The 21,093-nt window shown below is 38.8% G+C and overlaps 1 pseudogene; it reads left to right on the forward strand.

The window, feature by feature from the left end:
• The first annotated feature begins 388 nt into the window (after positions 1–388).
• Positions 389–507, forward strand: LOC137942260 (5S ribosomal RNA; annotated as a pseudogene).
• The last annotated feature ends 20,586 nt before the right edge of the window (positions 508–21,093 follow it).

Here is a 21,093-nt window from a genome sequence, read left to right on the forward strand (position 1 = left end):
GGAACTTCATCCCCGTCAAAAACATAAAAAATATTTGTGGTTGGAAGTCCATGAAAGAGGAACTTATGATTACATCAATGGTATCCCCCCCCCCCCCCCCCCCCCCCCCCCCCCCCCCCCTCCCCCTGCCCCCGTAATGGCTTTTATGTCTCCTACAACTTGAGAGTCGTTGTCCCATGGAGGGACACGGTGGTGGACACTTCAGAGCAATACAGATAGACACACTACCAATAGCAGTGGAGTGTGCCCTACATCTAGCATTAAGACTGGAGTATGAAGCAAAGGCTTACTGGCTAGGAGTGATTTTTACTAACTTATAATGCCGCATGGCCTCATGGAAGGATGCAACAATGTGAGGGGGAATGTTGGAAGATGAAGGCATATTGGAAGATGTGATAATACTAGAACTAATGCACCGAATCCCATCAGACCCCCGAAGTTAAGGGTGCTTGGGCAGGACTAGTACTAGGATGAATTACCTCCTGGGAAGTCCTAGTGTAGCACCCCTTTTTTGACACGGAGGAGAGGGAAGCCACGGAAAGGATTGGTAGGATGGAGAGGAAAACACAAACGGGTGCGATCAATACAATTTGGCATTTAGACAAACGTGGTAAAAATAAAAAATTCTGAATAAGATATGCAAGCTAAAACATTCTGCAATTTCAGTTGATGTAATAAAAATCAGTTTAGCTATTCTCTTTCTCCATTGAACTAACCCATCAGGTCAGAAAATAGTTTTAAGACATGAAGAAGATGGAATTTTGAGCATAAAGGATGCTAATGCTGATAGATTTCAGATCACCTTTATGCTCATTCTAGGAAAACAACACACAAAGTAATTGACTGTAATTCTAATAGGGGGGTTAGTCAACTTGATGCATGAGATGAACTTCAGTTCATCTCTTGATGTCATTAGTGGAGCACCAACACATTATTCATGTTGATAAATCAAATTAACCCAAAAATCATCTCCACAGTTTAATTTCGGGAATCCAGAGTCCGCAGTATATTGCAAATCATCTGGATGAAGCGGATGGGATGTCTTGATCCCTGTTGAATTTTTTTTCAGTCTCTCTCTTGCACTCTTCCCTCTCTCGATCTCCTTCTTCTCTCATCTCTTCTTCCTCCGAAAATTTTTCCTCCCTCTCAGCCTTCCTCTCTCTCTCTCTAGCGCTCACTCTCCCTCTCGGCCTCCCCCTTGCTTCTCCCTCTCTTCTTCCTCTCTACTCCCTTTCGGCCTCCCACTCCCTTCCCCTTGTAGCTATTCTCTCTTCCCCGAAAATGCCTCTCGATTTTGTTCGATTGCCGCCATTTCAATTTTGAAGGTATGCCTAATCCCTAATTTTTTTCGATTAATTTAGTGTTGTATTTTATTTAATTTTAATTTATGTTCATAATTTGTATTTGATTGTTGCATAATTATGGTATTTATGGTTCAATTTCGTCTTTATAGGGTTTAATTTCAGGATTAGGGTTTGGTGCTTGGTATTTTAGGGTTTAAGGTGTAGGGATTTTAGGGATTTTAAGGTCTAGAGTTTAGGTTATGGTTTTGAAATTAGGGTTTAGGGTATTTTTAAAGTTTTTATTGGTTAGGGTTTAGAGTTTGGGGTGTTTAGTCCAGTTCAAACAGGGTTGAGTCGCCTACACAAGCGTCCATTACACAATGAAACCCGACCCCTAGAACTGATAAGATGCAGTTCGTAGTGACTGCGAAGTCATATGGGGATCTACCAGGAATGTTCAGTGTATTTGGACTTAATATGTGTTTTTGCCGTGTTTAGTATATATAAAATGGAAATAGTTTGATTAAGGGGGGGGGGGGTGGTCAACTTGACACAGGAGATGAACTTTAGCCACATTACTCAGATCATCTCTTGAGGTAATTAGTGGAGCACCAGAATTCAAGTCATCTAGATGACTAAGATGATTTCAAAAATCATCTCCACAACTTAAGCGACGGAATTTGGTTTCTGTCCATATTTGCCATTCATCCGGATGAAGCGATTGCCGAGTTTCAAACCCTTGACGATTTCCTCAACTCACTCCCCCCCCCCCCCCCCCCCCCCCCCTCTCGCTCTCTTTATTTCATTTTTTTCCGCTCTATCTCCCACACCCCCTCTCTCTTCTCCACCGTCTCTCTATGGCCTCCATCTCCTTATCCCTCTCGCTGTGAACGTCCTTTCGGCATCCTTCTCTCTATCTCGAACTTGCTCTCCCTCTAGACCTCCCGCTCACTTCTCCCTCTCTCTTATCCCTCTCGGCCTCCTTCTCTTCTCTCTCTCTCTCCCTTCTCCCTCTCGGTCTCCCTCTCTTCTCTCTCTCTCTCTTATCCCTCTCTTCTTCCTTTCGGCCTATCACTATTCTCTTTTCCCCCAGAATACCTTCCAATTTCGTTTGATTTCCCCTAATTCGGTTTCGATTTTCTTCAATTTTGACATTTGGGCTTCGATTTCTTAATTTATACTTCAATTTAGCATCAATTTACCCTTTCAGCTTCAATTTCACCTTTCGCCTTCGGTTTTCTCCTAATTTTAGAAGGTATGACTAAACCCTAATTTTTTCGATTAAATTAGTGATGTATTTGATTTAATTTTAGTTTTAGTGCCTAATTTGGGGTTATTTTTGCATAATTGTGGCATTTAGGGTTACGATCTAGGGTCTAAATTCTTGATTAGGGTTAGGGTTTAGTGTTTTTAGGGTTTGGTGCTCTGTATATAAGGGTTAAGTGTTTAGGGTTAAGGATTTATGGTATTGTTAGGGTTTAGGTTCTGGAATTTGAATTTAGGTTTTTTTTCAATTTTGTTTCATTTTTGGTTTATTGGGTGATAGGGTTTAGGGCTTAGGGATTTTAGGGCTTTTAAGGTCTAGGGTTTTTTGTTTGAGTTCAAAAATTAAGGTTTAGGGTTTATTAGGGTCTTTTTAAGGTTCTCGATAAGGGTTTAGAGTTTACGGTGTTTAGTCAAGTTCAAACAAGGCTGAGTCACCAACATGGGCATCCATTGCCCAACAAAACCCGACCCCCATCACTGGCGAGGTACAATTCGTAGTGACTGTGAACTCATATGGGGCTCTACCTAGGGTGTTCGGACAATTTGGACTTGATGTGTGTGTGTTTGCATTGTTTAGTGCATCAGCAATGGAAACAGTTAATTAATTTTGGAATGTTTTAGAATGTTGTTCAAAAAATTTGAAGTGCTATGGAATATTTTTACCATGTGGTGAGGAGATTCGGGTGTTATAAATATCCACCACATGGTATTTTCTTATTTGTGGTTTTTGTTTCCGTGATGGGTAATGGTTGTGTGATAAAGTTTTCTCCATGAGGACGATCTCTGATTTAGATTGTAAATGGTTGTAAGAAGACAACCAAGTGCTCAATCATATGACATTTAGAGCTTCGAAGAAGACAGCAAAATGCCTGATCTCCTAGTCGATCAGGTAAATATAGGGAACAAGTTGCCCAATGGGGTTTGGAAGCATGAGGTATATATGGAATGTGTCAATAAGTTCAATGAAGATGCAGTCAATAAAAAAACTGTTGAACAGCTGAAATAAAATCCTAAACCACAAGGGAAAATCAATATTTGTGGTTGTTCAAAATGCTGTCAACCTAGCTCTTGTTGCCACTCCATTGCTACATTCTAAAAATTTTTGGCTACAAAAATACCACATTCTATAAGACTAGTAAAAACTGGGATGACAAGCCCCTTCCTTGTTTTGTAAAAATGCATTTGCCAAGCACTTACTGTAGGAGCATTGTCACTAGAAACACCTGATCAACCCATGAGTTGGCTATTTTTGAGGATAAATTTGTGAGTCATTGGGACACATTTTTATGGAGTTAATCCAATAGACCTGTTGAATTTATGGAAAAGTGAAATACTTCATTGACTTCAATAACTTGTTGTAATCAGAGTAGAACCTCTATTTATAATAGAGGAAGGTAGTCGAGTCCAATTACAATAAAACTATCCTTGTACCAATTACACCCAAACTCTAACACTTAAAGATAAGTCCTAACATAATTAAATAACTCAATATAGATAAAAGACAAACATAACTCAAACTAAAACTCTTCTTGGTCGTGACCCTAAGATAAAGATACTTTTATGAGTCCTTCTTGATCTTCCAACTGATGTGATAATGATGCTAGCTCATGGTAATCATTGTGGGTCCTACTTCTTATGGGCTTGGGCCCATCTTGTGGCCTTCCTTGGTCGTGTGGCCCATCTTATAATAATCTTACATATGTTGGCCTTCCTTGGTCATTTGGGCTTGATCTTATTTTCCAATGTAAAAATTTCTTCTTTGATGCACAAGCTTCATCTTTTGTGGTCTCCCTTTCTTGAATATTTTGGTCACATAAATCTATCCACAACATAACGAATAAAATACCTCTTTCTTGTTCTTGTTCTACTTCTCCCCTTCAAGCTAGGAGGTAATGGCAATGATCCCAGCTTGAACCAAATATCAAAGATGTAGCAATAAACCCAAATAATAGAGATTTATAAATAAGACGTCAAACCACGGATAAGTGAGATATTTTCCTGATCAACTCAAAAAGTGACACAAAACAATTGGCATAAATTCGGATTTTTCAATACAACAGAATACCAGCATGACCTTTGATTCTTCCAATTCGAATATATCTTTCAATATAGATCAGATTGACATGAAATTTTTTCCTTCTGAAAGTAGACTTAAATAAATTTCATCCGAGTATAACATTTATTCATAAAATATAATTATCAGAAGATAAATAATCTGATAGGTTTTAGTCTCTGTCATTTGGATGAACTAAGTTATGTTTCTCCTATTTTTCCAGAACGACCATTGACTCTTCCAAGATCAATACCTCCTTATAAAAAAATCATACCGAGAATTGGTTGAATTGGTCAGAAAATAAACTTACATACACTTCTCTTGATATATAATTATCCATATAAAGTCTCTTGCTTGATAGCTTAAAATACCTCGGAAGTTGAGGCTTTCTGCTTCCGCTCGAACCTCTTTTTTAATTTGACCTTTGCTGTTTCAAATATCGATTTCTCTTTGTACATAACTCAGATAAAAAATTGGTTGAATAGGTAAAAGAATAGACTTACAGATATTTTGTTTGATACGTTTTTCTCCACATAAATTCTTGGTCTTGATAACAAAAAATACCTCAGAATCGAAAGCTTTCTGCTGCTGCTAGAACCTTTTTGCAATTTGATATTCGCTCATTCATATATCGATATCTCTCTGTAGATAACTCAGATTGGAAAAAATAGGTTTTCTATGGAAAGTAGACTCAAATATATTTCTGTGAATATATAATTTTCAATATCAAAAACTACTTATAGAGGTAAAAAATGCCAAGCAATCTAACGTTGGTGCTCTAGTTCATGAGGCTCAGCGAGTAACGCCAAAATCTTAGGCCTGTTTACCGAGGCAGAAAATAAGTGGCCCAACTCAGGTTGACCCGAACCCGAGTTGATCCAGTCCCAGTTGACCCGGATTGACTCGATAAGGAGCATAAGGTAGCAATGCTTGGGTTGCTGGGTTAACTCGGCCCAGGTTCGGTTGGGCTGGAACATGCGCGGAACCGGCTTGGCGTTGATTAATTCAATTTTCCTAAGTTAGGAAACTTAAATTTTGCTACAATGTCTTCTTCCCCAACCGACAACAACGTTTGGACAGTAATTACGTCAAGATTAATGAAAAGACTTTCTGTCCAGAGAAGAGAAGTTTCCGAAAAAATATTTTCGAAGATAGCTAGCATCAAAAGTAAACTTTCCAATGACAACAATGAGTCCTTCACGGTGCTAAAAGACTCTCGGCGGAAACAGTCCAAAAACTCCAACTCAGTTTTGGCGCTCAGGAAACTTGACGAGAACAATATATTCACCATGGTAATGTGCTGGATTCAATTCAGTTTCTAAACTTAGGCATCAGTGGATCATCTCCCCCTCGGCCAAACAGAACGAAACAACTACGTAGCCGAGAAATCAGTAGCTTCTGAAAAAAATCACTGGCAGATCAAAACGAGATAAATCAAGAAGCTTCCGAAACAAGCAACGGATTGTGATTAACAACTTCCGGAAACAGAATATCCGATAGAATAACTAGGTGGAACCAGCAAAGAGACAACTACCGAACCGAAGTCATCTTCTCCAGCAACAAATATTGTTGCTATTCCAGTTGGAGGTTTTCCCAAAACCAGAAACTCTCAATGGAGAGAAATTAACGCCGGTCGTCAAAGAGGGAAGATGAAGTTCATGTAGATGAATGAAATGAATTTGAATCAGGAGATGAAGATGAACTTCAAATTTTCATTTTGTTGACTAACTGCCCCTAAATTTGAAATGTTTTATAATGTTGTTGAAATTTTTTGAAGTGCTATGGAATGATTTTACCATGTGGAGAGGAGATTCGGGTGTTATAAATATCCACCACATGGTATTTTATTCTTTGTGGTTTGTGTTTATGTGATGAGTAATGGTTGTCTAATAAAGTTTTTTCCATGAGGTCTATCTCAGATTTAGATTATAAATGGCTGTAAGAAGACCACAAATTGCTCGATCTTAAGACATTTGGACCTTCGAAGAAGATAACAAATTGCTCAATTTATTGGTCGAGCAGGTCAATATACGGAACAAGTCGACCGACAAGGTTTGGAAGCATGAGGTATATATGGATTGTGTCCATAAGTTCAATATGGACTATGTCAATAAGATCAATGAAGACACAGTCAACAAAAAAATGGTTCAACAACTCATGAATCGAACAAAATCATGGAAGAAAACATACCAAACGGTAACGAGTTGTCTCAACACTAGTGGGTTCGGGTTAAACACCCAGCCAATACTACCCAAAAGACCAGCCTATTAGGAGTGAAAGACATAGGTACTTAATGCCCATGACCCTAACATTACACCCCCCTTCGCGAGCCGACGTCCACAGTGGCCCACTCAAGCGGCTGCCCCACTCCTAGTGCCCCATCGCAGTTCTCCAGGTTGGCCCCTTCCACTTGGTCGCCCCTTCCACTTCGGTAGCACACACCGGGATTCAAACTCGCAACCGAACGCTAGGTCTGATACCAAATGTTAAGCACCTACCCAATACTACCCAAAAGACCGGCCTATTAGGAGTGGAAGACATAGGTACTTAACGCCCAGGACCCTAACAATTCGGTTGGGATGCAACCACACAACAAATGTCATTCTGTATGATAAGATTGCATAAAGGTCAGTAAATCATGATGTATTGTAAAACATTTTGTATGTTTTTCACATTACTAAAAATCTATTCCAAGACGTCTAAAGGATGTTTTATTCTTGTAGGAGCATAGAGATGCTGAAAAGTATAGATGTGAAGGTTGCCCCCTTTACGACAAATTGGTTAAGGTAGTGGGAAGCTCAATAGCCATGGGGAGAACAAGTATAACTCTTGTAGATCTGGGCGATGAACTCCTTCGTGAGTCAGAAGATGTCCCGATGGACGAGCTCAAGGATGTCAATGTAGTTAGGGAAACTCCATAGCCATTCATTAGCAGAAATGAGGTGACAACTGAGCAACCTCGAAGAAGTAACCCGTCATCTTCAAGTCATCGTAGAAAGAGAAGTGAATTATCCGTTGATGACACTAGTAGATTCATTGATGCAATTAAGGACATCGCTCAGGCATTGAATAATGTTATCAAGCCTAAAGAGGGTGATGTCAAAAGAGATTGGGTCAAAGCCCTCAGGGAAATCCCGGAACTGCCGGCCGACATGAGGTATTGCATTCATGAATGGTTGGATATGCCAAGTAAGAAGGTCATGTTTATGGAGATGACAGTGGAAGAGCGGGTTAAGTGGCTTAAATATTGTGCACCAAATTTTTTGCAATGCGTTTAAGTACACTATCTTCTTTGGGAAGATTATTATGTATTAATGATGATGTTTGAATTATTACATTGCAAGACTTATCACTATGGTTAATATTTTTATTTTATATGATTGTTGTGTTAATATATTGTGTGGATGGATATGGTGGATGAGTATGGATGTGGACAATTAAATGGATATGGTTGTGTAGGGCTCTGATTGAAGGTAGGATGTGTGAGCGAAGGTATGAATATGTGGGAATGTGGATGAATATGGTTGTGTAGAGGTGTGATTGAAAATAGGTTATGATTAAAGATTGATGTTTATTTGTGTTTATGACTTTTAGGCAATTGAATTTTCAGATTTCCATGGATATTATGATAGACGAAGAAAAGGTTACAACTATTATTGGATTCACATGTATTCTTATCGCCATAGGAAGATACTATCTCTGCCATTGCGATAGATGTGTACCATATTCTTTTGGGTTTAATGGTCCGTTGCATTTTCAAAAGGCACTAGACAATTCACCTTTTAAATTTTGAAAAGTTTATAGGATGAATCAAATTGTATTTTGCAAATTGTATTTTAAAGTACTGATATTTTTCAAACAGGTAAATAACAACTAATTTGAGTTGGGGAAGGTATAAATACCCCATCAAACCCTGTGTAGAGAAGTAAATGAGCATTAATTGGCAAATCTTCAAGACACTAGTTTCTATCTTGCAATTATCCCTTAAAAGTGCCTTAGAGTGAAAGAGAGCATCACACTTTGAAAATTCCTTTTTTCTTTTTCAAACAATCCATATATTCATATAGTCCAAGCACCTTGATCATTTCACATTGTGATATAAAGGAGGAGGAAGCTTGAATCTCTAGGGGAGAAGTATCTCTCCAAGGGTGCAATTTTTACCTTTCTTATTTGTATTTTTAAAAGGTTCATCTAGAACCTAATTCATCTAGATAGCAAGGCCTAACTAGAGCTAGAATCTAGCAACAATCTCTTGGGGAGATTGGGATTGTAAAAATCGTGTATTGAATTACACGTGGAAAAAGAAAACTGAAATCTCTTTTGTAATTTCTAGCTATTAGAGCATATAGTAGAAATTTCCCAAGAACGGGTTCTTGGGCAATGACTACCACTAGGGCAACATTGATAACAAAAAATCTATTTGTCCTTGTGGTGTGTGCATGTTATATTTAACTTGAATTACTTGTATTCGTGATTTTTTTTTATTTACACATGCAACTCACTTTTAATTTGATTATCTCAACTCCACCCCCCTTGAGAAGCCACCTGGGCCAACAAGGTTCATCTAGAACCTACTTGAATCTAGATAGAAAGGTCCTAGCTAGAGCTATAATCTAGCCAATCTCTCAAGGAGATTATTTGTAAATCTTGTATTTTAGCTACTTATGGCTTGAAGAGAGTCAGAATCTCTTATATGTAAATTCCAGCTAATAGAGCTAGATTAGTAGAATTTCCCAAGCACGGGTTCTTGGGCAGTGAATACCAATAGGGGAACATTGATAACAAAATGTCTTGTCCTCTATTGTGGTGTGTTTTATGGTTTAATTTGCATGTTTGCATGATTTTTATTTTCACCCCTTAAAGAATTTTAAACTTCAAATTCTCAATCTACTACCCCATCTCCCCCCCCCCCCCCCCCCCCCACCTTCTCCCTTGAGAAGCCAACTAGGACAACAGAAGGTTCTCTCTCCAAGTTTAAAAATGGTTTAAGCTTTCTATTCTTTTCTTGATAGATTCATCTACAACCTTTGAATCTAGATAGAAGGCTTGCTAGAGCTATAATCTAGCCAAATCTAAGGGGAGATTTATGTTAATTGTGTATTTGAGCATACCATGGATTAAAAGACAACCATAATATCTTTTGTGTAAAATTCTAGCTAATAGAGCTAAGATTAGTGGAATTTTTCAAACATGGGTTCTTGAGTGGTGAATACCAATAGGGGAACATAAATAACAAAATATTTGGTGTTATTTGTGGGGTATGCTTATTTTTTTAACTACTTTCATTATCTTCAATTTGTCGATACCCAATTTTTTATTGTAATAACTCAATTCATCCCCCACTTCGGCCAACAATTGGTATCAGAGTAGGAATAAGCAAATTTCAAAATAAAAAATCAATTCAAATCGAAATGAACTTAAAAAAAATGTCATATCAAAATAAATTGCTCCTTCTTGAATGATCCCTCTCTATTCAATGGTGTAAACTATGGATGTTCGAAGGTAAGACTTGAATTCTTCCTCCAGTCCATGGACTGGGAATTTGGCATGTGACAAAAAATAGGCCATTTCAGCCACAAAAATTTTAAAAAAGGACATCTTGTCACAAAGTCCTTTAATGAGTTGACTAGGGAAGATAGAAGCTCACAAAAAATTCTAAGGCCAAGTTATGTGTCATAGGTCCTGGTAAGTTCTACCGGGTTTCCATATGTAAAACCATAAAATAAATTTGGGAAAATTTGAGGTGACACATAAAGGAACCATTAGTGTCAATGACTCTATAAATAGCTTGTTCATAGCTCAATATGAGGAGTTTAAGATGAAAATGGATGAATCAATAGCTTAGATCAACTCTAGGTTCACTCATATAATTAATTAATTGAACATTCTAATAGAAGAGATCTCCCAATATAGACAAAACGATATGTTTTTCAAGGCACTTCCAAAGTCATGTGACATTAGGAAGACAACCATTCGTTAGAATGCAAACTTTAGGACAATGACCTTGGAAGAGCTTCTAGGGATTCTTCTAGCCTACGAGATGGAACTTGAAGAGAAAGAGGAAGACCAACCATAAGTAGAAAACTCTTGGTCTAAATGCCAAAACTAGTGCTGAAAATGACGCTAGTGAAGAAAGATCTGTTGATTTGCACTTCATCACTAGACATTTACAAAAGATGTACCAAAAAAAGAAATTTTTTAGAAGAAGCCAATTATAAACTCAAAATGACATATCATTCAAGAGGACTGATGTTGATTTTAAGTGTGGCAAACCCCATCCTCAAGCAATAAGTGCCCTAACCTAGAATGAAAACTCCATCCTCAAGCAAAGATCCAAAGAATAAGAAGAAGAAAGTTTTGATCTCCTTGGGATGCTATAAAAGAGGACCCTAGCCATTCTAAGAAAGAAGAAAGTGATGTGGGTCTGGTGGTTATTGAAGATGATAACGAATCCACCACTTTGAATGAGGTAAGCGAGCCAGACTTTGAAAATGAATAAGAATTAATTTTGGAAAAATCAATTCATAGTCTTAACAAATATAAAGAAAAAAACAATGCTCAAAGACATGAGGTTGTAAAGCTCAAGACTGAGTTTGTTGTCTTGAAGGAAGCAAATGAAACTCATGCGATTAATGCTTCAAGACAATGTGGCATGATAGATAAGCTATCATGTGATTGACTTGCCTTTGAGAAGAAAAGCATTGAAATAGAACAAAAATTCAAAACTCTATCACAAAGGACGACACCTAGAAGGAAAATTAAGAAGAGCAAGAAAAGCAAAAGAAGAAGTTCACTCCTATTCATCACATTCGATACCACTATAGCAATGGAGTGGGACACTATGCCCACATTTGCCAAATTAAGAATAGAAAGGGCATCAAACAAAGCTGGGTACCCAAAGCACCCAATAGGGTTGCGATAACCTACAAACCTTGGGCAAACAAGTTTGAATGCCCAAATCTTCAAGCACTTCAAACGTTATCCCAAAGGACCCAACTTAAAGGGGATCTCTAAGGGTTAATTTTTTTGTGATTCAGGTTTGTCTTCGAGCCAAGGCACCAAAAATGTCAAGGCACAAAACTTTTGATATTAAGAAGTTCATTGAACTCAAACTAAAAAACGGTGGTCATGTAACATTTGGAGAAAATTGTAAAAGTCAATCTAAGGAATTGATAAAATAGATACCTCAAGCTCTTTCATATATGATGTCTATTATATAGAAGGGTTGAAGCATGATTTACTATGCATTAGTCAATTTTTGTAATAAAGGAAACAAAGTCACATTTGAAATAGACAAATTCTTAGTAAATAATGAAAATGATGAACTAGTTCTAGAGGGACATAGAAATAAGTTGATGTACCCTTAACAAGTGTCTTCTGTTTGAGTTTAATTATCAACGAGTCTTGGTTATGTCATAAGAGGCTAGGACACATAGGAATAGATTCCTTCAATAAACTAGTTAAGAAAAACCTAGTGAGAGGACTACCAACCAAAAATTTGTAAGAGAGAAACCTTGTGATTCTTGCCAGCTTGGAAAGTAACACGCAAACTCCCTCAAAGCTAAAAATGAACTTCCAACTTCTCGACTACATTAATTAAACCACATGGATTTAGTTGGACCTACTCGAAACTTGAGCTTAAGAGAAAAATATCTCCCCTTAGTGGTTGTAGATGATTATTCCAAGTTCACATGGGTAGATTTCTTAGATTACAAGGATGATGCTATTTCGATTGTGAGAAAGGTAAAAAAGAGCAAGATTGTAGCATAATCAAAATGAGGAGAGACCATGGAGGAGAATTTAAAAATTCACACTTCAAGGAATATTGTACAAACCATGATATAACTACATTTTCCACCTCTCAAACTCCTCAACAAAATTGTGTTGTTGAGAGAATGTTGAATTTATGAAAAAGTGAAATACTTCATTGACATCAGTAACTTGTTGTAATCAAAGTACACAAACCTCTATTTATAATAGAGGAAGGTAGTAGAGTCCAATTACAATAAAACTACCCTTGTCCCAATTACACCCAAACTCTAACACTTAAGGTAAGTCCTAACATAATTAGGTAACTCAATATTGATAAAAGACAAATATAACTTAAACTAAAAATCTTCTTGGTCGTGACCCTAAGATAAAGATACTTTTGTGAGTCCTTCTTGATCTTCCAACTGATATGATAAGGATCCCAACTCTTGGTAATCATTGTGGGACCTACTTCTTATGGGCTTGGGCCCATCTTGTGGGCCTTCCTTGGTCGTTTGGGCTTGATCTTATCTTCCAACACTCCCCCTCAAGCTTGGGGTGGGAGAACAACACAAACTCCCAGCTTGCTGCAAATAAAGTATAAAATGACATATCTTCCAATATGCCTTCATCTTCCAACATTCCCCCTCATGTTATTGCGTCCTTCCATGAGGCCCAGCGGCATTATAACTGAGAGTAAAAATCACTCCTAGCCAGTAACCATTGCTTCATACTCCAGTCTTAATGTTGGATGTAGGGCACACTCCACTGCTGTTGGTAGTGTGTGTATTGGCATTGCTCTGAAGTGTCCACCACTATGTCCCTCCACAGGACAACGACTCTCAAGTGGTAGGAGACATTAAAGCCATTACAAGGGGAGGGGGGGGGGGGGGGGGGGGGGGGGGGGTGTTGGTAACAATGATGTTATCATAAGTTCCTCCGTCATGGACTTCCAACCACAAATAATTTTTATCTTTCTTACTGGGATGAAGTTCCTCCATCGTGGAATCCCAACAACAAATAATTTTCATCTTTTTTACAGGGATGAAGTTCCTCCGTCATGGACTTCCAACCACAAATAATTTTCATCTTTTTGACGGGGATGAAGTTCCTCCGTCGTGGACTCCAAACCACAAATAATTTTCATCTTTTTGACGGGGATGAAGTTCCTCCGTCATGGGCTTCCAATCACAAATAATTTTCATCTTTTTTGACAAGGATGAAGTTCCTCCGTCGTGGACTCCCAACCATAAATAATTTTCCTCTTTTTTACGGGATGAAGGTCCTCCGTCGTGGACTCCCAACCACAAACAATTTTGATCTTTTTGATGGGGTAAAATAAATGATGACATGAGGTCACCTCTTATTCAATAATAATGTCTCCAAAAAGACATAATAGCTGCAGCTGAATATAACACAACCATCTTCCAACACATATAACAAGAACCAAATAGTAAACTTTGTTAAAAAACCCATGAAATAATTTGTTATAAAAATTTCTTCTTTGATGCACAAGCTTCATCTTTTGTGCTCCCCCTTTCTTGAATATTTTGGTCACATAAATTTATCCACAACATAAGGAATAAAATACCTCTTTCTTGTTCTTCTTCTACTTCTCCCCCTCAAGTTGGGAGGTAATGGCAATGATCCCAGCTTGAACCAGATATCATAGATGTAGCAATAAACCCAAATAACAAAGATTTATCAATAATCCCTCAAACCATGGATAAGTGAGATATTTTACTGATCAACTCAAAAATTAACGCAAAACAATTGGCTTAAATTCGGATTTTTCAATACAACAGAATACCAGCATGACCTTTGATTCTTCCAATTCGAATATATCTTTCAATATAGATCAGATTGACATGAAATTTTTTCATTATGAAAGTAGACTTAAATAAATTTCATCCAATTCTAACATCTCTTCATAAAATATAATTCTCAGAAGATAAATAATCTTATAGGTTTTTGTTTTTGTCATCTGGCCGAACTAAGTTCTGTTTCTCCTGTTTTTCCAGAACGACCATTGACTCTTCCAAGTTCAATATCTCCTTATAAAAAATTCATACTGAGAATTGGTTGAATAGTTAAGAAAATAGACTTACATAAATTTATCTTGATATATAATTATCCACATAAAGTCTCTTTATTGATAGCTTAAAATACCTCAAAAGTTGAGGCTTTTTGCTTCCACTCAAACTTCTTTTTTAATCTGACTTGTGCTGTTTCAAATATCGATATCTCTTTGTAAATAACTCAGATAAAAAATTGGTTTAATAGGTAAGAGAATATACTTACATATATTTCTCTTGATATATATTTATCCATATAAATTCTAGTTCTTGATAGCAAAAAATACCTCAAAATCTGAAGATTGCTGCTGCTGCTCGAACCTTTTCTAAATCTGACATTCGCTCATTCAAATATTGATATCTCTCTGTAGATAACTCCGATTGGAACAAATATCTCTTCTTTGGAAAGTATACTCAAATATATTTCCATAAATATATAACTTAAAATATGAAAAACTACGTATAGAGGTGAAAATTGCAACAAAAACTATGGGTGTAGGGACTGAAAAAAAATAACTATGAACCTAGACTTAGGGTTTAGGGTTTAGAGAAAAGGATCACATTACCTTCGTGAGTTGACCAAGTCAACTCACGAAACCTGCTCTGTTACCATGTTGAATTTATGGAAAAGTGAAATACTTCATTGACATCAATAACTTGTTGTAATCAGAGTACATGAACCTCTATTTATAATAGAGGAAGGTAGTAGAGTCCAATTACAATAAAACTACCCTAGTCCCAATTACACCCAAACTCTAACACTTAAGGTAAGTCATAACATAATTAGGTAACTCAATATTGATAAAAGACAAATATAACTTAAACTAAAACTCTTCTTGGTCGTGACCCAAAGATAAAGATACTTTTGTGAGTCCTTCTTGATCTTCCAACTGATGTGATAAAGATGCCAACTCTTGGTAATCATTGTGGGTCCTACTTCTTCTTTGCTCGGGCCCATCTTGTGGGCCTTCCTTGGTCATGTGGCCCATCTTATAATAATCTTACATATGTGGGCCTTCCTTGGTCGTTTGGGCTTGATATTATCTTCCAATAGAGAATAAATAAAACTTTAATTGAGAAGGCAAGAGCTATGCTACGTGTATACAATTTTCCACATAGATTTATGGTCAAAGCAATAAATATGCATGCTAGATCATTTACTGGGTAAGCATTAGGCCCCTTCTCAACAAAACCCCTTATGAGTTGTATACGGGCACCCATCTCAACATAACCTATTTTTGAACCTTTGGATTCAAAGTATGTGTATTAAAAGAACAAAAGGAGAAGTTAGGGAAGTTTGACACTAGGGCTGATATAGGAATTTTCTTCAGTTATTCATCTCATAGCAAGTCATATAAAGTTGAGGAGTTGATACATGTTAAATTTGTTGAGTCCAATTCGCCAAATCCAACCCTAACTCCAATTTTTTATAATGATGAAGGATGTTGATTTTTCAGGACTGCATGGATTTAGCTCCAGGAGAAAAAAAAAGAGGACATATTGGGGAGAAAATAGGAGGAAGAAAAGGGTTATGGACTTGTGTCCTATCCCTCCCCCTGAAACTAAATTTATAGATGAATAAGATTATAAAATAATAATAATACCCCTGAAACTTAAACTCATTACATCAATGCCATCTTTATGAGATGACTCTTTATTTACCATCATGCCACCACTATGTGGGCCTATGGGCCTTCTCATTAGTATGTGGGCTTGAGCCTATCCTCCACCTCTCTTCGATGTGTAGGCCTTCCTTGGTCATAAGGGCTTGAGGCTATTAGAAGGTGGGCTCAAGCCCACACGTCCAAGGAAGAAAGCCCACACATCCAAGAGGTTGCATATTGGTAAATAAGAAGACTTCTCATAAAGATGGCATGAAGATGTAGTTACATGTCTATTTATGTCTCTTCTCTTGTAATGTTGTAGCCCTAAGGGCATTGTAAAAACTATAAATAGAGGCCCTTGGCTAAGAGGGTGAGAGAACATCATGAACACTCAGTTTGTTGTAAATGGTGTATAGGATCTTCCCATATAAAAAAAATAATCCATCATATCTTCCAACATTTCCCCCTTAAGCTGGTGATCTGTTTGTTCTTTACCAAGAAACCCAACTGGCATAATATAAGAGATAATAAAATCACTCCTAGCTATAAGACAAAGCTCCATACTCCAGTTAAATATTCATAGTCAAAAATATTTTTCGCTCAATTTCATAGGCGAAAAAGTAGCCCTACTATGGGCCACAAAGTCTACCCACTTTCTCAGGGTAGTTGAAAAACCCTCTTGCATGACTAATAGACTTGACTCACACTGGATGTTGGGCACACTCGTATCCTCTATAGGTAGTGGGTCTATAAGCATTGCTCAGAAGTATAGTAATAAACTCCTCCTTCACGATGTCCCAACATAGGGCACCGACTCTAAAATTGTGGGAGTACAACTACAAAATAAGGAGCTAAAGGACAATCACCGAAAGATAAAATTTGAGGGCCACAATGTGCTTTCTTCTTCTTCAAAATAACCAATGTTGATAACAACTAACAACTGAGAAGTATTGGAAGACAGGGCTCAAGGCCCACAAATCAAGGAGAAGGCCCTGTTATGGTCCCGGATCTGACACGTGGATTCTTTGGGAGGATCTGAAATCTACCACGGGTTACGGGTCTTCCAGGCATTACCGTAGGGGTAGTAGGAAGACATGGGGAAGACAAAAAAGAAAGATCAAGCCTAAGGGAAGCTTGAAAATCCTAGAGCTCGTTGAGGAGAACTCTAGCCTCTTTACTCTAGATTTAACCTAATTCTTAATACTTCAATGCTTCCTTTTCTCATTACTCTTACCCCTTAAATAGGGTTCACCCTGTTAGGGTTTAATAAAATATTACAGAAATATCCCTATGAATAAAATATTCCAAAAATATCCCTATTAATAAATAATTCCAAAAATACCCCTATGGCCTAAAACTGAAATAAAATAAAGTAAATTAAATAAAACAACTAAAATAATAATGTTATTGCGTGCATAACATTACACCCCCCTTGGAAGACGAGCTTGTCCTCAAGCTCGGAAGTAGTGTCGGTATGCCGACTCGCCACCAGTGTCGAAGTAGCATCCGCAATAGCTATGACCCCCTTCAAGACGCTATTTTTTTTATTTTTTACTTTTTTATTTTTTGTCCCAGTCCAAGTTAACCTGGGTTGACTCGGTTCAGGAACCCGGTCCGGTGCACGACCCCTCTTCTGGACGCCAACTTTTTTTTTTTTTTTGGGCTGGTCTGAGTTAACCTGGTTCACTCGGTTCAGGAACCCGGTCCGGCGTGCGTATTAGCAAACCGGGCCGATTAAATTTTCCTAAGTTAGGAAAATTTAATCGGGAGTCGTCTTCTTCCTTCGGCTCCCGAACTCTGCGGCCGACAGTTCCGTTCCTCATGGCACCGACGAAGTCCAGCGACGGTCGTCTCCTTCCTCTCTCCCGGCACCTATGGAATCGCCTAATGTTCTGGTGGCGAATTGCAGCCCGTCGGGGATTCGCCACCTGGATAGTTTCCGAGACAGAGGGGTCTCGGAAACTTGTGAATCGTCGTTGCTCAGCCTCCCGGAATCGAGATCCCTTGCGAAAAAGTTGCTTACGGTGCCGACGAACTATCCTGCTTCGCCGGTGGCGACGAGAAGCCCGTTGGGGCTTCGCCGTTGGGAGCATTGCCGAGACAGAGAACCTCTGTTTCTCATCCCCACGGAACAGAGCCCAGAAGAAATTCCGTCGGAAATTTCGCCTACGGCGCCGACGAAATTTTCTATTCCCCTCCGATTTCAAATTTTCGGTCATCCCAAAATCCTCTGGTGCCAATGATTTTGGGATTTCCTCTGTTAGGAAATCCCCTCCCCGCTGCAGCTTCGGTGTGGAGATACGCACGGCGTCCATTGGGAAAGGGTGAGCCTCTGCTATTTTTGAAATTCCGGTGCGTCCACCGTCGGATTTTGGATTTTTGGAGAGCTTTCTCGAGACAGTCTTCTGTTCGTCTGAGAGAGCTTTTGTGTCTTCTGTGCCTTCTGTGCGGGTGTCGTGCTCGGCGAATTCAGGTCGTGTGACCTGTTTTGCGTCAGCGCGTGGCTCCCTTGTCCAGCATTCCATGAAAATTTCATATAATGCTCGTGCTTCTCCAAATTCTTTGCAAAGTTTGTCTGCGGAATTGTATACCTTCTCCATGCGAGCTTGTGTTCCATAATTCATTGTGTTCCCGCTCTGATACCAGTTGTTATGGTCCCGGATCTGACACGTGGATTCTTTGGGAGGATCTGGAATCTGCCACGGGTTACGAGTCTTCCAGGCATTACCGTAGGGGTAGTAGGAAGACATGGGGAAGACGAAAACGAAAGATCAAGCCTAAGGGAAGCTTGAAAACCCTAGAGCTCGTTGAGGAGAGCTCTAAGTCTCTTTACTCTAGATTTAACCTAATTCTTAATACTTCAATGCTTCCTTTTCTCATTACTCTTACCCCTTAAATAGGGTTCACCCTGTTAGGGTTTAATAAAATATTACAGAAATATCCCTATGAATAAAATATTCCAAAAATATCCCTATTAAGAAATAATTCCAAAAATACCCCTATGGCCTAAAACTGAAATAAAATAAAGTAAATTAAATAAAACAACTAAAATAATAATGTTATTGCGTGCATAACAGGCCCATTGGCCAACATACAAGATGACAGGATGGTAAATAAAGGGTCATCTCATAGAGATGGCATTGATGTAATTAAGCTAAAGTTCCAGGGATAAAACCCTAAAATCTAAACCCTAAGTTCAGGGGTATTATTGTAATATAGTAGTTTCATAAATCTATAAATAGAGCTTTAGGGGGTGGGTTAGGATCAATCAAGTCCATAACCCTTCTTCCTCCAGTTTTCTCCTAATGGGTTTCTCTCCCTTTTTCTCCATGAGCTAAAATCCATGGAGTCTTGAAAATCAATATGGTATCAGAGCATTGATTTTCAGGACTCACATCTATGGTTTTTTAGGATACAAAACCCTTCAATTTCTTTCTTTTGCTCTTATTATTGCTTAGTTTTTTGTTCATATTGTTGTTATTTTTTTCTCTAGTAAACTTGCTCTAGCAGATTGCTCAGCGGCAAGTTGAGCCAGCATACAGCCTCTCATGTGTTTTCCTTTCAACAATCTTCCTTGGTCTGCTATTCTGCTACTCATCAGTACGAGTAGAATGAAAATAATTTTGTTACTGCTCCTCTATTCGTTGCTTTTTTCACGCCTTTTGTCAAGATCAGCTCTCTAAAGACAACCGGAACCACACTACTTTGGGGCAAAATGTGAGAATGTAAGGAGGAGCTTTGCACCTAAAAGTGCTCATCTTATCATTGTAAGCATAGCAGTAAGCCATAGGGCAGGTTTGCTTGAATACGATCAAGTACTTGTTGGGATTGCATGTGTCTGGACCACCACAAGCTCCTTTGAAGTAGTACTCGTCGGTGTTAAATGCCTCACAGGCGCTCTTGCAAGCAATGATGGCGCCACCTTCTGTAAACCGTTTTTATGAGAAACGATTTTCTCATTACGTGGTTTCAAACTTCTGGCAGTTGCAACTTCCAGCAGTTGCAACTCCCTCGGTAACACGAAACCATGAACCTTGATGGGAGGTTGGTTTTCAGTTAAGAATGGTTTTCGGTCCCCTATCTCGTCGCTCTCATTCCCTTCAGTTCAGTGCCATCGCCGTTGAGTGCCAAGAGATCGGAAGCACCGAGAAAACAGAAGCGAAGGAATTTGAAGCGTATGGAAGGAGGTATGATTTATCTTCCGTTTAATTTATAATGAATTTCATATTGTATTAGAAATGCATGTTTAAGACTTACAGTTGGTATCAGAGTAGACCTCTGATCCAGCGTTTCGATTCCGAGAGACTCGTTTTGTTTTCGGTCTCTGTTTCAGTGTCTCTGTTTTTGTTTTTTTAAAAAAAAAAAAAAAACAAATTCCGCGCTCAGGCTTGCGGGTGCCCAGACTCTAGCATCGGCGACAGCCAGCGTCGAGCATGACACCGGCGCCGGCAACCATTCCGCACGGTTGCTGGCGCTGACCGCCGGCGGAGGCTGTCGCAGTACACTCTCTGTGAGCTCACTGCGGCGGCTATCTCGTGACGCCTGAGAGCGTCGGAGACACAGCGCCAACGCCGGAAACAATTTCTAACTGTTTTCCGGCGTCGACGACTTGAAAGAACACCGGCGAACTTCTCTTCTGCGCGCGGCTGGAGGTTGAAGACGACCTCTAGCACGCAGAAAGATTTAATTAAAATCATAAGGTATTTCTGTAAATTCCGAACGAGTTGGCTCGGGACGAGTTTTCTTCGACTCACCATTCCTACTCGGCAACCGCGACTCAGGTCGGGTTGACTCGAAGAAAAATAAAATCGAGTCGACTCGGACGAGTTGGCTCGCCGTTCCTGGGCCAAACCGACTCGGTGCATAAATTGAATTTGCACTGGCGGGATTCGAACCCGCGCGCTGGGGAAATTATTTGCGCCAGCGACCATTAGGCCACTGGCCGTCTGCTGTTGTGTGTATAGGAAATTATAAATTTATTTCCTCATACAGTTATGCATTTTTTGGCTTATATGTAAATGCATGAAATTAAAGTTATGCATAATATTATAGTTTTTAATTAT

This window comes from Aristolochia californica, unplaced genomic scaffold, assembly GCF_029961685.1.
Source record: "Aristolochia californica isolate CCGP_79_NKW_82.1479 unplaced genomic scaffold, dmAriCali1.0.hap1 SCAF_9, whole genome shotgun sequence".
Classification (NCBI taxonomy): domain Eukaryota; kingdom Viridiplantae; phylum Streptophyta; class Magnoliopsida; order Piperales; family Aristolochiaceae; genus Aristolochia; species Aristolochia californica.